Source organism: Cupressus sempervirens, chromosome 3 (assembly GCF_028749045.1).
Source record: "Cupressus sempervirens isolate cs-2001-9-10 chromosome 3, ASM2874904v1, whole genome shotgun sequence".
Taxonomy (NCBI): domain Eukaryota; kingdom Viridiplantae; phylum Streptophyta; class Pinopsida; order Cupressales; family Cupressaceae; genus Cupressus; species Cupressus sempervirens.
The window spans coordinates 249,807,246-249,829,134 of record NC_143120.1 but is presented as its reverse complement, the minus strand read 5'-3'; positions in this window follow the sequence as shown (position 1 = coordinate 249,829,134).

Genomic DNA, 21,889 nt, shown 5'->3' with positions numbered 1-21,889 from the left:
AGTTGAATCACTAACTTCTATGATCCCCACATAATTTAGGTAGAGCTTTATACAAATGATTTGCATTCACTATATATCCCATCACATTGATAAATTAGTCTTGAACTTGAACATAAACAAATCATGTTTAAAACATCCTAACTAAACATTGGACATAGTTCAAAATAAACAATAAAAGTCACACCTTCATGGTTACACTAATAGATTTGGCATCGATTTGCAATGGCTATGTGTCGCAATTACAATAGCAATGTGTCGTCACTATGACAGACATAGACGTTGTAGTTATTTAGTCACAATTTATGACGTCTACCCTCGCTGTCGCAATTGCGACGCCTATCCGTCGCTATGCAGCCACCATGTTGTCCCATCATCGTCGTCACAATTCTTGTGTTTTTCGTCGCAATTGCAATGGGATTTCCGTCGCACCTATAGCTACCCCGTCACAATTGGAGGGTAGGTGTGATGGCAACCGTGTCACAATTGTCGTGTTTTCCGTTGCAATTGCAATGCCAACCCCTCCAATTGCGACGGGGTTACTGTAGGTGTGACAAAAACACCGTCGCAATTGCGACGATAGAAGGAGTAAAAAAAAAAAAAAAAAATCATGCTTTAAGCTGGTCTGATGATTTATAGATTTCACTAAAGTTGACACCTAGACGATGCTCTTCTAACATAGAAGTTACTTCCAGCATCCACGTAGCTGGATTATAACCTTCCTTGATCTATGGAACCCCCTCAATGGCCTACATGAATCATTTTCAATTAGCTGAAACATATATGATGATTGCAGCTAGTGCTTGACTCTTAAGCTCAACGTATTGAGAATGTTTGCTAAAAGCTTAGTGGTCAACACTATCCGGCATGACCAATTCCTTGTATATAAAATCAACTTCCTATTGGTTCTAGTACAATAAACTATGACTACTTACAACTCCAAAATTCAAACTGCTCATCAAAAGGTACCAAATTTAGATCTAAATCTCTCAACAGAATAAAACTATAGTGGATGGCATCTTATCGAAAAATATTCTATAAGTTTGTTAGAATTGTGACCAAGTGGACCTGCATAGATAAGCTGACCTCCTCGCTTCATTAAGAATAGCTGCAACATATTTCATTCAGCTTTAAGAAGATGCCAATTTCAAATGCTTCACAAAGCTATTTTAAGAAAACCAAATCTTTACCTCGTCAAATACCTCGAAGATATCAATACTAGGCTAATGGATTGTGCAAACAATAGTTCTCCCCGTGTCAACTATATTTCTTATTGTTCTCATAATTATAGTTGTTGCCCGAGCATCCAAGCTTGAAGTTGGCTCATCCATGAATATAATTGAAGGATTAGCCACAAGCTCTACTGCTATTGTTAACCGCTTACGCTATTCAGTAGATAGGCCATTCAGTCTAGGAAGCCCAACCAAGGCACCTCTCAAAGAAGTGAGCTCCACAAGTTCCATTACTTCATCCACAAACATCTGAACATTGAATTTCACATTGTAATATTACATATATAATTAAATAGAATAAAAACAAAAATAGAGCAATGAGGCTAGAGTAGGAATTTAGAATATTAAAAAACAAGTAAAAAAGATGGTGCCAAAAGAATTCCAGATTAATATTCATCGGGAGTTCAATTTAGAAGGAGATTGTTACAGTGAATATTTTCATAACACTTATCAAATCTTTGGTAGCCAGAAACCTCTTTGCACTGGACTTCAACTAGGTTGTTTATCCAGCAATAGTGAGTCAAGGCATTAATAACGAGAATTCAAATGGAGATCCTGATATTCAATGCTCACAAGATCAAAACAGCTTTCGTGTATACACCAAATTTATGGTTGGCAATGAAACTAGGGCTAGGTTTGAGGCACCTACCAAGCTTTTGCATGCTCAATCTATCAAGTAGATGAGGACACTACCAATAATCTATTTCTCAATTGTAAGTGGACTGTTCAAATTTGGTGTCTACATAGCTACGATTCTCTACAGCCATGCTCGAATTGATGATCCATATATCGAGAGATTTAAATTTAATTGTGTTATATCCATAGTAACAATATGGTTAATAAATTAGAGGTAAGCATTAGTTAGAGAGAGATGCCTATGTTCCAATTATGACAATACAAGGAAGCAAGTGGGGAAATGATTATGAACCATCTTCCCCAGTGAGTGATTTGAACTGCTCTCACAACTCCTAAGTTGCCAAATTGGAATCATAATTGGGAATGGGTAGTTGCATACAACATACAAATACAACAATGTTTTTTGGGGCTGGGTAACTCCATACAAAAAAAAAAAAACAAAAAAGTTACATTAATTTATTTCATTAAGTATCCTATACAACTAAATAGTAAATATACATAGTTAACAATACTTAGTCATACTATAAAATAATATGTACATAAATTGTAAGACTAAAATATCCAAGGTAACATATTTATGCAATTTGGTTACTTCAGGAAAAGATGGTGACTTATTTCAATTTGGAATATGTATCAAGTCTCAAGTCTATCTGTGATATCTTATTGAGAACAAAAATATCTATCTTGTGCAGCTTTATGTCATATCCTATTAACACATGAGGTTGTTGCCAGTGTTCTTGCATCCATGTATCGATGTAATTGGGAGCCTCCGACATGACTTTAGGGAGATCAAAATTAAAGCATTTGATATTGGGGAAGGAGCGGGAAATAACGGATCTTGCACTTTGAGTGCATTTTACATCATTTAGGGGCTTTAATAGCCTATTACATCATGTAAACAGTACCATCCACCCATAACTCTTCCTAGGACACCCTAGGACTTCAAATGACTCCTTACATCATATAGACTCCCTATTTGTGCCAATTTGAGCTTCACTTACATCTTATTGAGCTTCACTTTGTTTCGAGAATAGTTTAATATTCTCTACTAAATAGGGCCAACCACGTGAAGGTGGAAGCTCATTTGGCCCCACCCCCCTCCCCCTAACATCACTCTACATTCCCTGTTAACATCTAACATTCATTCATTCTTTCAACCATTAATAAAATGTAACATTCAATCAATATCACATGATAACATTCAATCAATATCACATGATAACATTCATTAATACATTAGATTCGTTAACATGCAACATTCATCAATATTCTGCATTAACACATAATTCATGAACATTCATTAGCACATAATTAAATTCATTGAGACATAAAATACAGTCATTATCAATTAAGGTATGTAGTGACAATCATTTCTTTTTTTTCTTTCTATTTCTTTTTTCTATGTAAGCTCTAAGAGGAGCATCAGTGTCATCATCAATTCCCCCCTCATCAATTGTTCTGTTCTCTATTCTTGATGATCTCAAATTCCTATGCTGTTGCAAAGGGGGGTCCTCTGCAATAACAAATAAAAGAGTTAAATTAAAAATAATTTATTATAATTGTTACAATTATTTAATTATTTTAAATAACATAACTGTGTCTCTTTACTTGATCTGACCACATCATTTTGTCTGGACTCAACGTCAACACGGTCATGAACATCGACCCCTCGATCCTCTATAGCTGCTATACAAAATGTTACATTAATCCAAACACCAATTGCAATTACATATAAAAAATTTAATAGCAAATGTATACCTCCACCATTGGGATGCACATCATGCGAACCTTCAACATCCACAGATTGTGTAGAAGGATTGTCAGGCTGCATTCCAACATCCTACGCATTGTTATCATTGCTTGCTTAAAACAGATATACTCACTTTATATTGGAACTTAACATCAAATAGACTAATTGGTAAAGTATTCAATTTGAAATAAATTTCATTTAGCTTATTTACCTGTGGCTGAGATGCATCAGCATTAGAACCTTCCACACTAATTTCAGCTCGTAGCCATTCAGCCACGGCTCTATAGCCTTGTTGGAAGCCAATTCTCTTATCGTCTTCTGTGAGGCATCTCTTGAACTCTGAGCCCTGCATTTTTGCGTGGTATGGTGAATTTTACTTGCATTGTTTCATCAACCAATGGAGGGTAGTTAAAATATCAACAGCAAATCATCTATATCCATCACAATATAATAGGACAAAAATCGAGCAGTTTTGATGGAGCAATCTACTATATAAATATTGCATGTTTGTGTGCTTTGCTTGTACCAACATATTTTCTCCAAATTCTTAAGTTGGGTAAGAGTTAGTTCAGCTCTTTGGAAATAAAAATGGTTGCAAGTGCTGCTGCATTCCCTCATTCTTTCAATCATTGCCTTTATTCTCAACTATTGGAGGAAAATTCAGTCAAGGGTGAGATTTTAAATAATGTCATATTAGTGAATCACAAGTTTTCTTCACTAATCTAGATTGCAGAGTCTTGACTTCAATTGTTGAATTGTTTATATTGAATATGAAAATCCACTACTGTTATTATATTCTATTGACCTATTTATAATTGATGAGCTAAATAAGGGAGTCCTAGAATTTCCCTTCACATTATATAAAAAATTTGATACAATTTTTCATTTACTAATACTTACAACTCTTGCTTGAAGTTTCGAAAAACCACCAGAGCCGAGCTTGTGTGTCCCGTGCTTTACTAGTCTTGCCTTTGTTGCCTTTGATGTGTCAGGCCAATCTATGAAAAGTTTGAAATATGTTAGATAGTATAAATATGGAGGTTAATTAGTACATAATTAGATTCTCAACAGTATCACATACCTTGCTGTACTCTCCACTGGTGTAATATTATTTTTCTTGTCAGCTTTATACTTTCCATCCAAAATCAGAGCCTTCCACTCAGCCTTAGGAACATAGGGCGGACGCTCGTACCTGGGGTTATCCCGTAAATTTTTTTTGTACTGGTCCCTAATATACTTCAAACATAAACTAGCTTTTTCAAGGAGCTTGTTTCTCTCGAATGCACGAGGTCCAAAGAGTTGGGTCATGCTCTCTATAAGATCATCCTTCAACGGTTTGCGTTGCTGATTCCACCTTTTAAGTAAAAAAGAACATGTTAGACTCATAAATTAACTGAAGCTACCTTTAATATAGTTCAAGAAATGGACGAAAAGGAAAACTATTATAGCAATGATATGAAATCAAAATAGTGGTTTGGGGTTTTAGTTAGGATATGATGTTCCACCAGGTACGCATGGTGGGCCCAAATATTCGCAAACACTCATCACCAAGTTTTCTCCAAAAAAGATCATTTCCTACAAAACAATCATGGGATCATTAGTCGATGAAGAGTGATCAAAAAATAAATTACTATTATATCACTATAGAATAATAATAACTTTAAAGTACCTGGAACTTTGGCTACTTTTAATGGAATGCCTTCATCGTCGCTAACGATCAATGTGACATCCTTCACCATTCCCATACTAGGAACATAGGAACATCCAGGAAATGATGTTGCAGGTCCTATTGTAAAAAGTTTCATAAGTCTTTGTCACGATCAAAGTATAAAAGAAAAAATGATAATTGATGTTATAAAGTTGTAAAAAAGAAACTGTTTGTTGCTGTCATAAGAGAGAAAAGAGGGATTTGTGTACCAGCAGATGGTGCAACAGTCGATGCATGTAAGCTGCGTGTTGCTGACTCAGCAGTTGAAAAGAGATTTGTGGTTGTCCTGGATGGAGGCGGTGTCATCGTAGGATTCAATTGATGTGAAGCTGAAGAATAAAATTGTTAGAGCATGCATAAATATAGAACGCGTGGACTAGCATGGACAAGATTGTTAGAGCATTAAAAAAAATGATTTTTCGAGCATGTATTGTCAATGATTATGATCATTCCTATATATATTTAGTGGAAAACGAAAGTGGCGAATGGAACATGCGATCTACCGGAACCACCTGCAGCACCCTCATCATGGGAACGGGGCTCGAAATCAAGCAAAAAACTCTGTAAAGACAATGCATCCATATTTTAATTAATGCCATAAAAGAGCATAACATAAAAACCATTATTGAACTCTTGTTATAATTAAAAATTTCATTAATACTTACTTTTAAGGACTCAGAGGTGTGCAACAATTCAGATGCCCTATCTTTTATTTGTTGAGTCATAGGCTTTATGGTTGCCAAACGTAGAATTTCTTTGCTAATTTTCTTTAAATTAATTTTAATTGAACCGATCGGGTCATCAGTCTCTGCTAAATCGATATAGAAAGGGTCCTCCTCAGGGGGGGCCTGCTGAGGGACTGTAGGTTCCTTTCCCTCCCTCCAACCACTAGCCCTCTGTGACAACAGTAGTATTAGTATTATCAAAATTACTCCAAAACAATAAAGAAAACAACATTAAAAAAATAACATTTTGCTTCTATCTAGTTTGCACAATTACAAATGAGTTTTTTCTGCTCATTTGTAGATGAGATGGGAGCATCATCAGCATCCCCTCCGGGCGGTTGCTCCATAGTGTACCCCTGTGTCAAAGATGAAGTATAAAAATGTTAGCCAAAAATTTATTGACTAAATGGTATGTTGGAGTCATTGATTAGAAGTTGGTTTAATAGTATGTACCACCCCCATGATAGTAGCCTCGTTTGTATCTATGAGGTTCAAATTGTAATCAATAAGAAGCTCTTCCCCTACACGTATTGATTTTATCGCACAAATGAATACACAATTTCCCTCGCGCACCTCAAATATGCAATTGGGTTGCTTTATAGTTGACCCAGGTTGTGTACTATTTATAAAACCCGCAATATTCCCTATTTCTTTTGGCCTTCCATCAATGTATATAGCCACACTTTTACTTTGATTATTGTCTTGCTGTTGTATATAATTTTTCGAGAGGGCACACCTACGCATACTTTTTTTATATTTAAGAATATGCATCCAACTTTTGTAATCGTAACATGGTCCAACATACTCCATCAATTCAGAAACTTTGTTGTAAGACACCTTTATGTCGTCCATAGAAAATAGGCCCAAACCATGTAGTGATGATGGTGCTATGCGATATATCCTCTCGTTAACACAAAAATCAGTGTTTATTGGAGGAAGTTCCTTGGTTACCCAATGTTTCTGTAGATGTTGGTACCTCAAGTGCACCTCGATGTCGCCTTCCATCTCATCATCATAAGAACATGACCCCCCTTGAGCAAGGAAAAATTTCATGCGTTTATTGAATTTCCTTCTAGTCATTTGACCTCTAGTTAATCTCCCTGTTCTAGATAAACTGCATGTCTCACTTTCCTCTTCTATTCCTATATTTCCCTCACTCGAGGAAGACACTTCTGAAAAATACCTATTCGCTGGTACCTACAAATGGGAGAGATCTTAGAAGACATCAATCTTACTATTGATAAGTGTATTAAATAGACTGTCTATAAGGAGTATTGACTTATACCTGTCGATCCATGAGACTGTGCGAGATGCTCCTGAAAGGGGTTGAATTTCCTACAAATGTAATTCAATTATTGTGAGCATAATCACATCATAATCATAATCACATCCATCATTAGCATCACATAAAAATTAAAAACATTAAAAGGTACACAATAAAACACTTAAATCAGGCTCACATTATAAGCCTACTAGGGAAGTAGGCCTAGTGAAGGGATAAAACTAGGTTTTTGTATCAGCTAATGAGTTGAGGGCTTAGTCACCTTGGGGACATGCTATTTGAAGTTGTTTGATGTGTGTGGAGGTGGAGGAAACACCTAGACTAAAGCCACTTGCATAACATTTTGAAATTCAGTTAGATATTTTATATTAATTAAGATAACTGTAATTTCTTCCAAAACCCATTATAATAATTTTAAAATGGATTAGCAGTATTCTATTTGTAGTTGAAACGTGTAGCTTTAAAATATATAATGAATAAACTATGCAACCATATATATAAGACAAATATATTTCTAGCAAAAAATGAATATTAAATAGATTAAGGATTGATGGCATACCTCTAAATTCCATCATCATCATCCTCATCGTCGTCATCATCATCATCATGATCATCGTCGTCCTCGTCATCATCATCCTCCTCACCATCATCGTCGTCGTCGTCGTCGTCATCGTCATCATCAACATCATCATCAACATCAACATCATCTTCATCATCATCATCAGTAGCATCATCATCATCATCTTCTTCTTCTTCTTCTTCTTCATGAAAATTTGTGTCAGGAACATCATCCAATAACTGTCGATCATGATCACCATCTACATCATCTTCTACTTCTTCAGTATCTTCTTCTTCCAGCGCATTATACTTTATTGGCTTTCCTCTCGGTTCATGTCTAACAACAAATGACCAACCCGGTTTATGTGGAACCTCTGAGTAAAATACCTGCTCACATTGGCTTGGAAGAACATAAGGCTCATCCCCAACTGGCTCAAACGACCTTGTATTAACCATTGTAAATCCATTATCATGTTCAATAACAGTTCTATCAGGATCATTTGGATTAAGTCATAGCCTGTACCATTTGACAACGAAGAGTACTAATTTGAAGGAACTAAAGTCACACTCAATTATCTCATCCAAAATGCCATAGTATCGATTTTCAAACTCTTGAGGATGTAAGTCATTTCTAGATGAAATATTAGTCACTTGAAAGACTGTAGTTATTCTTGAATCACAAGTTTTCTTCGTGTCATCCAACACTTTGATGCGAAATTTTTGACCATTACAGAACATAGCCTTGTGGTGTTTAACCTGCAATAATATGTGAAACATATCAAAATTATTGTATCGTGAGTTGATAAACATACGGGTGATTAATAAATTTGTATGTACCTGGAAATCTCTTGAACCACGTGCTAAATCTATTTCCCTTTGCGTAACATTGGAATCTCCATTACGATGAGCTTCTTTAACCAATGAAGATACACCTTCCCATGTTAATGTGCAACTAGAATGTTGACATCGTTCAATCCATACCATCATACAATCAAGATTGTTTGCAATATACAAATGTAGTGCATCCCACTCTCGAGCACCTGTACAAAAAAAAAAATAGACAACTTACAATCGATTTATTTTGAAGATTAAGAAATAATTTATTACAATAACATCTTATAATTTATTACCTCTCACTTTCCTCAATGTACCTTTCCCCATCAAGTACTCCCCTTCTAATTTTTTAAAAGGCTCAAGATCCCAAATGCGATCTACATGGATATTTGATGCAAACTTAGGAAGATATTCAGTAATTTACACCATAGTCTGGTATACCATATATCCCTCTACCATAAAACCCTCAGGATGTTCTCTTTGTCGAACCAAAGCCTTCAAAGATTTCAAATGCCTCTCAACCATCCACATTGACCTAGTGTGTACAGGTCCACACAATTCAATCTCCTCAACTAGGTGTATGAGGTAGTGTTCCTGTGCATTGAAAAAAGTTTGAGGTAGACACTTTTGCATTTCACACAGTAAATGAGGAATTCTTCTCTTCCAATAGTTTATATATTCTTTATGGATTTCTTTAGATGACAACCACCTACATTAAGAGATTCAAGTCACAAAAAATATATAGATATGAGACTTTGCAAAATAATATACAATAGATTACATAGCAAGAAAAACAAATCACGAATATAATAAATATATACAACAAATTGAACAGATATTATTGCTTACCTCATATATTTTCCAAGATCGTATATCACTTGTTTGATGTTATTGTTGAAGTGCTTTGGGAGAGATAGAGGAAGCACGTACTGCAGTAATTATAAACCAATCATTTCATTGTTTTCTAACATAACATAACGAACAATTCACGTAGTTTATGAATATATTGTAAATACAGAAGAACATAACTTACCTTGACGAAAGTATGCCAATCATGCGTTTTGAGCCCTGGCCCAAATTCACTTTTTTTTTATATGAGATTGTTTATGTTCGCAGCAAATCTTATGGGAAATCAATTTTTTCGTATGACTTCTTTTATGGCATCACTTTGCTGCTCCGTTAATAACCATGGAAGGGCACTTATATTAATCTGATCTTTGTTGCTATTTGAGTGAATGAAATTTTTCAATGCAATATGATTGGATTCATGTATGTCATTACAAATTTTGACAATTTTTTCTTTTTCACGCCTTTCATCCAATATTTTCCACAATGTCTCTGTTATATTCTTTCCAATATGCATAGTATCAAACAAATGCACAATTTGTAAGTGCTCGTAGTAGGGCAACCTACTAAATTATCTGGGATAGCTTTTTAGTCCCTTTGGAAGGTTGTCAGTATTGCCTTGACGACCTTCATGATCATCAATTACACAATTAGTCAACAAAAATCACAATAGAAATATATAAATTACAAACATAAACCATTAGGTGGAACGACATTACCTCGACGATTAATTCTATTATATTCCAACTTCCATAGGTGAGGTGTCATTCTTCGTGGCTTTGATGTAGTCTCTTCTTTCCCATTGAAAAGATGTTTTTTCGTACTTCGATACTTATGATTCCTATGGAGGAAGTGTCTACACTCATCAAACACCTGCTTTCCTAAACTTTTTGAATGACAAGATTTCATCTTTGGACCACAAACTGGACATGCAAATTTTTCCTTTGTTTGAAGACCTACAAGATAATGATGTAATTGGATTATTAAATATGTTGATTTTTATAATTAGAATTATTGTGCGCAACTTGAATTCACTATAACATACCACAAAAATGTGTTAGCCCTGGGGCATCATGTATTGTCCATGCAAGTATTGCATGGAATTGAAATTGTCTTTTTCGTATTGGTCTAGACATGTCATACATAGTGACACCGTTCCATAACTCCACCAACTCGTCAATAAGAGGCTCAATATATACATTCATATCTTTTACTTGATATTTACCTACTTGAATCAACAGTAACATTACATAGTTATTGTGACTGTTTTACTGCAAGATTTGTAAGTACGTGTAAATAAATAACTATCAAATGATAAGATACCTGGAACAATCATTGCCAACATAATGTGCTCCCTCTTTATTGACATCCACAGAGGAATGTTATTGTTGATAACAAAAATAGGCCACACCGAGTAAACAGATCTCATCTCTCCAAATGGATTAACACCGTCCGCTGCCAATGAAAGCTTGAGATTATGAGGTTCTTCTTTGAAGTGTTGCCACTTTTCCTCTATGTGCATAAATGCAGAACCATTCGCAGGGATTCGAATAATGTCATCTCGACTTCTATTGCATGCATGATAATCCATAAATTGAGCCAAGCTACTACACCTGAATAATTGTCGCATCCGTGGAATAATGGGGATGTAACGAAGAACCTTTTGAGGCACCTTTTTTGTTAGTCGATCTGTTCGATATCTACTCGTATGACATACAGGGCATTGTGTTGCAAATTCATGTTCTTTATAATATATAATATGATCATTGGGACAAGCATGTATTGCTTCATACTCCATTCCAATATCTTTCATAACAACAGTTAATTCTCGATATGAGCGAGGTAGAATATTTGATGATGGTAATAGAAACTCGCCTATCAATCTACAACAAAAAATATAAGTTGTTAATATAAACAATATTAGCGGTACATTATTCACCCTTTGTTAACTATAAAGACATATATGACATACCTTAACATATGTGACATTGCTATGTTGGATAAACCATTCATAACCTTCAAGTTCAACAACAACAATACAACAGAGAGAAGAGTTGTTTGGGAGTCTTTGTATAGGGGCTCGTATGCCTTCTGAAGTAGAGGTACATCAAGGCTATCATCATCATCATGATCAGATACGCTTGGACAAGATGTGTCATGGATCAATGTATTTATACCATCCTCTTCAATTTTTTTTTTTCTGGCGCATGACCGTCATCTTCCATGGGATCATTATCTTCACCTTCGATATTTGCACCTCCATGTTCCTCCACTTCGAAAACCATATTCTTCGGATTGTTGTGGTTCATATCATGTACTTCCCTGGGAAGATCAACCTATATAAAATTGATTAACATAAATAAACCATGATTATCAACTCATCATCAAGTGATTTCATATGTATATAAATTGTTAAAATGATATAATGAACGACTTACCAGTGGATGATAGTCATGCCCCCCTTCAATGTGACCATTCTCCCTACAATGTCTCTTAACTATTTTGATTAGCAGTCTTCTACGGTTTAAGCCCTTACAAATATTGCAAGGAAAATAACATTTTCCATCACCTTTTCTTTTCAAGTTAGACCACAATCTAGCGATTGTCTCCCTGTTTTGTTCTTCACTTATATTATCTGACATGATCGTTCTTTGCAAGAAGCAAAAATTAGGCTATGAAAACTTCGGTCTACTGCAACTTTCAAAAACTAAGCAAAACTGTCGAAAGTACACAAATCTTCTTAGACCTAGCTAAATACTTTAATATTTTAAAAATACTTTCTTCGACTTTATTCCTAAGATTATTTGTAAAACTTTGACCAACGGCCTGAAGGTCTTATTTCAAGAGACCTTACAACATTAAGCCACTAAAAGCAATTTCAAAACATATAAGCTAAAAGTCTAGTTAAAATATACATTAGAATAAAATAAAATAAAATTTCATACCCGAGCATGCAACTATAACTCGTGCAATAGCCTTCTTGCTTAGCTATAGAAGCTCTCCAGCAATCAAATTATACAAGCTACAAGGACTAACAACAATTTCAAAACATATAACCTACAAGTCTAGTTAAAATATACATTAGATTAAAAAATATACAATTTTCATACCCGAACGCGAGGCTATAACTCGTGCAACGACCTTCTTGCTTAGTTGTAGAAGCTCTCCAGCAATCAAATCATACAAGCTACAAGGCCTAACAAAAATTTCAAAACATATAAGCTACAAGGCAAGACATATTACATGACATGGCAAAGGAACAAAATTTACAAGCTTTAGCAAGAAATATTAAATGACAACATAGTGTTAGAGAGATCACAATTATATGAGTCAAACATAGTCATGAAAAAGCACATAAATTAGTTATTATATGCAATTAAAAGATATAAAGTTAGATAGGGACATCCATAGGGCATATTGAAGAAATGATATGGTCATATAGATTTCATATGGGATTTTGAAGATGATAGTGTTATAAGGCAAAGAATCCATTCATATAACCATAATGACATTAAATGATTAAGCATGGACAATCATCAAATACCAAAATAGAGCAGCAATAAATCATTAGCAATAGTATTTACTTGAAAGTTTCTAAAGCCTTTTCAAAAAATCCATTTTGTTGTTTTAACTCTTAAATCATTTGCTTTCATTTATGTCATGATACAATAGCAAGCAATGTTATTCAGAATTAGATTCAACAAACCTTAGTAGTGTAAATAGCCATCTCCTTTAAACTGGACTCCAGAAACGAGGGGGCATTCACATACTCTTCCCCCAAAGGTATCCTGAAGAACAAAAACCACTATTCTTGAGTTTGTGAATTGCACCTCGAGATGAATGAAGCTTAAAAGGAATGAAAATTGTTTTCATACATTTAAATCAGGATGTAATATTTATTCATAAGTATATACCTTGCAAGCACTTATAATTGATGTTATATGTGTTGCAGGAAAAGAAGAAGTTTCAAGATAAGTTTACATTGTTGTTATATGTGTTGCAGGCAAAGAAGAACTTTACATTGCTTTAACTTGCCATTGATGAGTATCATCTAACACTTTTAGCATAATTTTTTGAAAAGGATGGAGACATGGTTCATGTAGCTGAGGAAGGCATTCTACATCGATTTGAGGTGATGGTAGGTTGATAGGAGTCAAGATGCTGAAAAGTTGTAAATTTGTCATTTTAACTTCAACATTTGGGAAAGATTTTACAAAATCTCCAAAGGTGGTTATGGGTCAGTTCCAATAGTTGGAACATGGCATATGGAGATATATAAGGTCATCCAAGGCCTGGTGTATGTATTGGTTGAGGTTTTTCTCAAACCTTAATAGCAAGCAATAACATTTACACTGCAATTTTGTCACAGTTTGGCTTGCAACTCGAGAAACTACCTTAATATGAATTGAAATTCACAATTTCTTGTTATTCTTAGTTAGTTTGCTTTGATTCCTTGCTCTATATGTTTTGGTAGATCTTTGTGAATAGTTTGGCACAGTGTAATAAAATTCCAAACCCACTAGCCTATTCACTGCCAGAACTAGGGTTTCTTGAATAAACATGCCATTTTCTTGAACTCCCACAGTGTTTCACAACCTTTTGAGGGCATTCAATGTATAGTGTATTATATCTTTATTGGGTTGAAAAAATGCAGTTTTCTATTTTTCATGTCTTGCCCTAGGCGGGCCATTATACTGTGGAGCATAGGTATATACTTGTATGTTCTATAAGCCTATATTGTTTGTGGCCAATTGTATTTGAATTCATGAATCTATGATATTGCTGTCAGTGTTATAGTTTTAGTCATATCAGTAATGGATTAATATAGAATTAATCTTGAATTCTATATGAACTATATTGGTTATTATTTGGAATGGATATGAGTTTGAATATATATTTGTATATTTAATATATATGTGGAAATAATAAATATACTGGTGCAAGAGCATCTCAAACACTCAAGTCAGGCTTAAGGATCATGAAGACCTTCAAAACTCTCCAAGAAAATTAGAGGTTTGGAATGTATAAGCGGAGTCCAAGGATCAGTTGGAAGAACCTAGCATCAATCATGACCTTCAAGTAGTACACTACATTGGCATATTTACAAGGACCTTAAAGGAGTACTCTTCATTGTGTAATGTTGGTCATGTCCACAAAGGACTAAGTATTGGGATGTAATGTTTAATAATGTTTGATAAGTCTAGGTTGGGTAGGAGGTAATCCCAAGACATTAAAATTAAGGGTGAATATTCAAATAAAACCTTTTGTTAGTTAAATATTCAAATATTTAAACATAAACGGCTAGTTTGGGATTGGAGTGAAGTTAGAGTTTAGTTGTGCTTTGTTTAGTGAATTATTCTCAATTCAATGACAAGTTGGTTGAGATAGTTTCTTAACTTATTTAATCTTGTGGAGTCTCTGTTATGCGACAGTGAATGAGATTGGTGTGTGGGTTTGTAACATTGGTGAATAAAAAAACTCTGAGATTTCTACTATTCTTTGGTTTTTGGAAGTCTTTATTGATTCATTGGAGTTCATAGGATTTGACAAGAGTTTCTTTAACTATTGCAGTTACTAGTTGATGAATTCCATATTGTTTTGAATTCACTGCTGCGGCGCCTGTTGAAGTAACAGTAATTTTCTTTAAACATTTTTTTACCACAGTCGGGTTTTAAGAGAAATGGTGACCATTCCATGAATATGTAGGCCTGATATTCATGGAATGAATCAATTTAACATGTATTATATAATATTGACCATGCATATGCAGAATTCATTGGGACAGAGGTGATCATTGTTGAGGACAGTCCGACCATGTGTTGTAAAGGTGTGACAAAGTGTAGCAGCGGCTAATCTGCCAAGCAAAGGAGACAGGTGGTGATTGGGAATATTATGTGATGTCTAGTAGATGGTGAACCCATCTTTAATTGGTTACAAGAGTATGTGCAGACAAGAGATCAAGGAGGCCCTAAAATAGGGGTTTGGAGTCCAGATTTGGGGATTCGGGTGTTGCAGAATTCTTGGGGCTAATTCCTTTTGGAATTGACCATTTGATAGTATAAGTAGGCATTTTCCAAGAGTTGAAGGTGTTAGGAAGTGTCTTACATATAGTTCCTTTGTTAATCTGGTGAATTTATGCAATTAAAATAGAGCATCTACCATAGAAATATGTTGGTGTTGGCCCAAAATAGTCATACAAAGGTTTTTGGGCTACTAGGCTGCTAGTCAAGTCTCTAGGACAGATTAAAGGAGATTGTATAATTAGTAATCCAAAAAACACAGAAATAATAAACAAATTTATCACATTTACATGTACATACCAGACATTGGCAGTGAGATCCTTCTTCCTGCTAATCACCCTTCCTTCAACTAGCTGCTCCCATTTGATAAAACATCCACATAGGTTGCAAACGGTGCCCTGCCTTGAAAAAATGCAGCCTCAAAGTGTGCAAAACGCCGATGCCTTAAAATCTTTTTGAGTCATTGGGACTCACCTGTGAATGGAGATCTCAAGTTGCCACCCAAACATAGAGAATAGAATGGGTCATTGCATTCAAAAAATGAACTCCATTGAACTAGTTTTAAGGATGCCTGATGCAAATGAGTTCTGATATTCTCCCACGTGCGCCTTTCAGAAGAACCCTGTGTCGTGCAATTTCATTCAAATGAGGGTTTTTGGCTTTTTTTTTTTCTCTTATATCCCACTGGCGTCGCAATTGCGACGCCATCAGGCTAAAATTGAAAAAAAAAAGCCAAAACCACATTATCTTTTCTTGCCGTCGCAAATTGACCCCTAATGTATTAGTGTTAGGCCTTTACATTGTAGGTCATGGTACTAAGATCTCCCCCCTCTATGGATATGTAGGGGCACCATGGTTGTATATTTTTGCATCATGTCTAGTATTGATATACATTGGTGGTTACACCATCATGTTAATGTTACACATTTTTGTAGGGTATTTCTCCTTTTCATGGTTGTATGCCTCCTATGTTAGATTTATAGCATATGATTTGATCATTTTATTATAAATTTGATTCTATATCATTTTCTCCATTTCTATCAAGTAAATTTGTGTCCTCATTATTTTGAGAACTACATTTGGGTGCATAACATATCTTAGTACTTTATATAGCTATACAAGTATTTTGAGGCCACTAAATCGTACATATTATTGATGTTTTAAGTATCATTCTTATTTCATCATCTCTAGTCTATGATATGCCTATATGCTACACAATTTATGCTTATTTCTATATGTTTAAACTATTATATGATTTGATGCTTACACACATGGTTAGAAGCTTTATATGCTTCTACAATCTTATGACTACATGTTGAGATTAAACTTACTTTTCATGAGCAAAATTTCACTCTTTGAATAACTCCTTATATCCCATGGGTACAAGCAATCAGTGGGAAATTCATCTTATATTTTTTAAATTTTTATGGACACTGTGATAGTTTCCTTTTAGTGTGTAAAATATTTACTTTACATGTATGATTTTTAATGCTATATATCTAGAGATATATTATCATACTCACGTACATTGTGTATGCAAAATATAATACTAAAATATTTATATCCAAATTAAATTTCATTTAACTTTGTGTGTAGTTTTAGCTAATGCCTTGATACATGAACATAGGGACAAGTGTCAATGCAATAGTAGTTCCATTCCTCTAACCTATCTATCGATTTACACATACACATATTCTTATAAATTATATATTCCCAACCTATCCCTTTAGACATACAGTTTTGTACAATCATCTTATCCACATGTTTATAGGATCTCTCCATACTTACCACTCAGACAATACTTTATTCCATTCTTACCACTCAAGCAAGACTTTATTCCATTTTAATACATATTCAAAGATATAAAAACAACTTAATGATCACATACTTGTCCATTTCCAATTTGTAATCCAAATTATAAAATTGACCAACCAACCCGTTTTTCCCTTATACCTTCAAACCCCCACTAAACATACTGTTACACTAACTAATGGTACATATTCATATTCTGCTAGATTCCAGATATCATTCTAATCATCTACCAAAAATAAAATCAAAATCAAAACATAATAATTTTAAAAATGCCACCGCCATCAACTGAGTGCGTCTATAACTTTAACTTTCATGTACTGTATTGTGGACAAAGAAAGGTGGCTAAATTATTACTCGTACAAAGAAAGGTGTCTTATTAGTGTAACATATTTGCTGACATAAGTTAGCTGAAGCACATCTTCCATGGAAAATTAGATTTTATGACCATCTCCATTAAATTATTTGTTTCTAGTAACCATGATTTTGTGGACGTGAGTGACCGAAATCTTTATGTTTGAAGCCTTTGAATCTGAAGTGGAATAAAATATCAGCATTAAAATCTTCAAAGAATCCTCATCATCACGTATATTCTTCTTTCTCTTTTGTCCCATCTCATTTGGCTTAATAAGAAATATCAGTAGGTATTTTCTGTTTCGAAAATGATAGAACAGGAGAATACCCAGACTCTTTCATCGTTTGGAAGTATGAAAGAAATATGAAATCATATTCTCCTTCCAATTTCTTATATATGCTGGCTACTCTCTTCCACTACCCACCCAAAAGAGACAGCTGATATTTTGTAGGGTTCGACACTTCAATTGTGTAAAAAATAGATAAACATGGTAAGATTTTACAAGAGTATGAAGCAAATCAAACAATTCTATCATCATCAAACTATGTTTTACATAAATTCTTAGTTAAAATAATATAATAAATATGTTTCTCTTGTTAGAAATATTTATATTCATACAATAAAATTATATATATATAATCTATTTTTAATATATTATGATGTAATATGTATATTCTATTACTCTAAGAGAGAATGTGTAATATAATGAAAATGCTAATTATTTGTAATAAGTGGACCACTTTCTTTGAGATAAAATTAGAGAAGGGTAAACAAACTAATAAAGAAAAAGTAATCATGTTCATAGTCCCCATTACCTTTGTGTTCTCTATTCTTTCCTAGGTTCATAAAGTTAAACATAAATTTCACTTTCAATCTCAAAGAGTACTTCATGTTTTTTTTTAACGATTTTGTATTGATCTCTAACTTGTGTTTGCTTGATTTGTATCACCATCTAAATCACACTCAAAAGTACTCTCCACTACTTGAAATCTTTTATCAATTTTTACGTTTTCACTTTCAACAATCTTCTTTAGCCTTAAGTAAAAACATCTATAAGCTTTACTTTTAGTAATATATCCAAGAAATATACCTTCATCACTTATAGGATCGAACTTTCCTATTTCATCATCTCTTTGATATAGCATTTCCTTGCAAATATTTGCAGATAATTAATAGTAGGAGTAAACCAATGTTCAAAAGTTTTTTTACCCATTCCTTCTCTAATCTAAACTTTGTTCAAGGTGAAAATATTTTATTTACTACTTCTCTCAAATGTTCATGTGACACTTTTCCTTCAAGTAATATCTCTCTTGCTTCCTCTCAATTGACTATTCTATTTCTTCTCCGAACTACTTCATTCTACTATAGTGTGTTAGATGCTGAAGTTTGTTTGTGAATCTCATTATCCTCAAAATATGCATTGAACTAATTAGATGTAAATTCTCAACCTCTATTAAACCTCAAATATTTTATCCTAGAACCTGATTCGTTCTCAAAGTTTTCTTTAAAGATCTTAAACTTATCAAATGCCTTAGATTTTTCTCTTACAAAAGCAACCCACATCATCTTAGTGGAATCATCAAAGAAAAGAATAAATTATCTCATTATAGAATGTTCTTGCTTTGGTAGGTCCACTCAAATCTGTGTGTACAATCTCTAACTTATTTGAAGTAGTAATTTGTTTTCTCTAAAATGTACTCATTTTCTTCTTTTCCATAAAACATTCCTCACACATCATGTTAGAAGGTTTTACAATCTTACCTAAATCTCTAACCGCAAAGGAATTATTGACCTTCACTACACACACACACACACACACACACACACACACACACACACACACACACACACACACACACACACACACACACACACACACATCCTATGACATAACCAAGTGTCATAAAGTTTTGCAATAAAAAACTTATCTTACATGGATTCAATTATTAAAATGCATTGCTTTTAGTCCTTGTACTAGTTACAATCTCATTATTTTCCTTATCCTTAATTGAACATTTCTTATCAATAAATTGTAAATGATAACCCATGTCTACAAGTTGTCCAGTACTTAGAGAATTATGTATAAGTCCATCAACAAATAAAACATCATCAATCTTAGTCTTACCATCGAGTGATATTGAACCATTTTTTTTATCAAGAAAGGTACATTTCTACCAACTCTAGTAATACCTCCATGATATTTTTCAACTCCACAAACCTATCTTTGTCACATGTCATGTGATGCGAACATCTATTGTCTATGCTCCAATTTGTTCTTTTTTTTTCAACATGCAAAAAAAATGTTTTTTCTTCTTTAATATGACTTCCCTCTTTAATAGAAACAAATCCAAATTCGTCCTTATTATCTTTGTCCTCAAAATAATTATCTAATCTCAATCTCATCATCACTAACATTAAGAAATTCTTTATGAAACTCTAACTTGTAAGGTCTAGGCTTAACCTTAGGTTCTCTTTAGAACATATTGATGCAAAATGACCTATGTAAATACAATTTTAATAGTATATAGGCAACTTGCCTTTGAATTTTTCCCTACCTCTTTGTTCTATCTTTGAAACCAAGGCTTCAAGTTCATTCATTTTTCTATCTTCTTCTTGAATTTCTTCCCATTAACTTGCATATTCTCCAATATTTCTTCTACTAGTGCTTATATTATTTTATCGTTATGCACAATAGCTTTTAAATGCAATCTCAATTCTAGGTAAAGAGTCTTTGAATATTCTTGTTTCAAAATCTTGTAAATTACCAATCAACATTTCCTCATTGAATCCTTTGATGAGAGGAATGACATCCTCAATTTCATTTACCTTGATCTCATAGGGTGTTGTTAATGATCGAAGAATCTTTTGAAGAAATTTATCTTTTGTTATTGTTATGCCTACACTATTTATCCCGATTGAAATTTCAATAATCTTTTGTACATATAATCTAATAGTTTTGTATTCCTATATTCTATCATTCTCTAATCTATTTTTCCAATCCTACAACCTTTTTTTTCTTTGTACATTCATCACCTTTATATAACTTTTAAAATTTAGCCCAAATATCATATGCTAGGTGAAGTTCCTTTACCTTAATGAACCTTGATTTAGATGGAGCACTTAGAAATTATTCTCTTGTAGAATCATGTTGATCTAGAATATCTTCTTCTCCTAATCAATGCATGAAGATAGATTGCTTAAGGATTTGACATTTAATTTATCCCTTGCAATCAACTAGTCATCAATTCCCATATAGATCATATGTGTTCACATTTTGTTCTTCTAGAAATCATAATTATCACCATTAAATTTAGGACTCTCCTTCTTGTAAGCCATAGTAGATCTCCTCAAGCTATTAGGATTCCTTTTGAAATAGAACCTCCTTTTCGCATGCCAAATTTTAAGAAGTAAAGTCCACACAAAATTGAGAGAGAGGTAAATCAATAGTGAAAAATATAATTAAATCCAAAATTATAAATATGATCTCCAACAATCAAATTAATGATGCACAATAGTAATAGACCAGACACCATAATAGAATAATTTTTTACTGCTAGAGAAACCCTTTATTAGAGGGAAAAACATATCAAGGATGATGCCCACAAAATAATGTAATAATATATAAATTCCTTATGAAAGGATGTGAACTTGTTACTATTAATCTCATATTGGTTGTGCCATATGAGTGACAATATACTTAAGTCATTTATTTAGTTAATGCTGAAAAAGTAATACATACTAAGAAAAAGTTGTCAGATAGTATATGTCGAGCCATAGATATTTAGTGTGAGTCGAGTAACTAGTAAGTGTCAAATCACTTAGGTGTTGAGTAGATGGGATGTGCCAAACCATTTAGATGTCGAGTGACCAGTGGATGCTAACTCATTCAAAGGCTAAGTTACAGCATTGAAGTTGAAGTCGATGCTGAGCATCAGGGACTTCAAGTGCCCAGTTACATAGTTTTGATATAGATGTTTGTAATGGTACAAACTTATATGTAAACCATTTTTGGGCTAACTTAAGGATATTTTTACAATCTTTGATGATAAGAATGAATCTTTATTGTGAATCCCTATGCATTACATGCATCCAATCAAAAAAAAAGGGAAGGTTTAAGCGACATATGGTTGAATCACT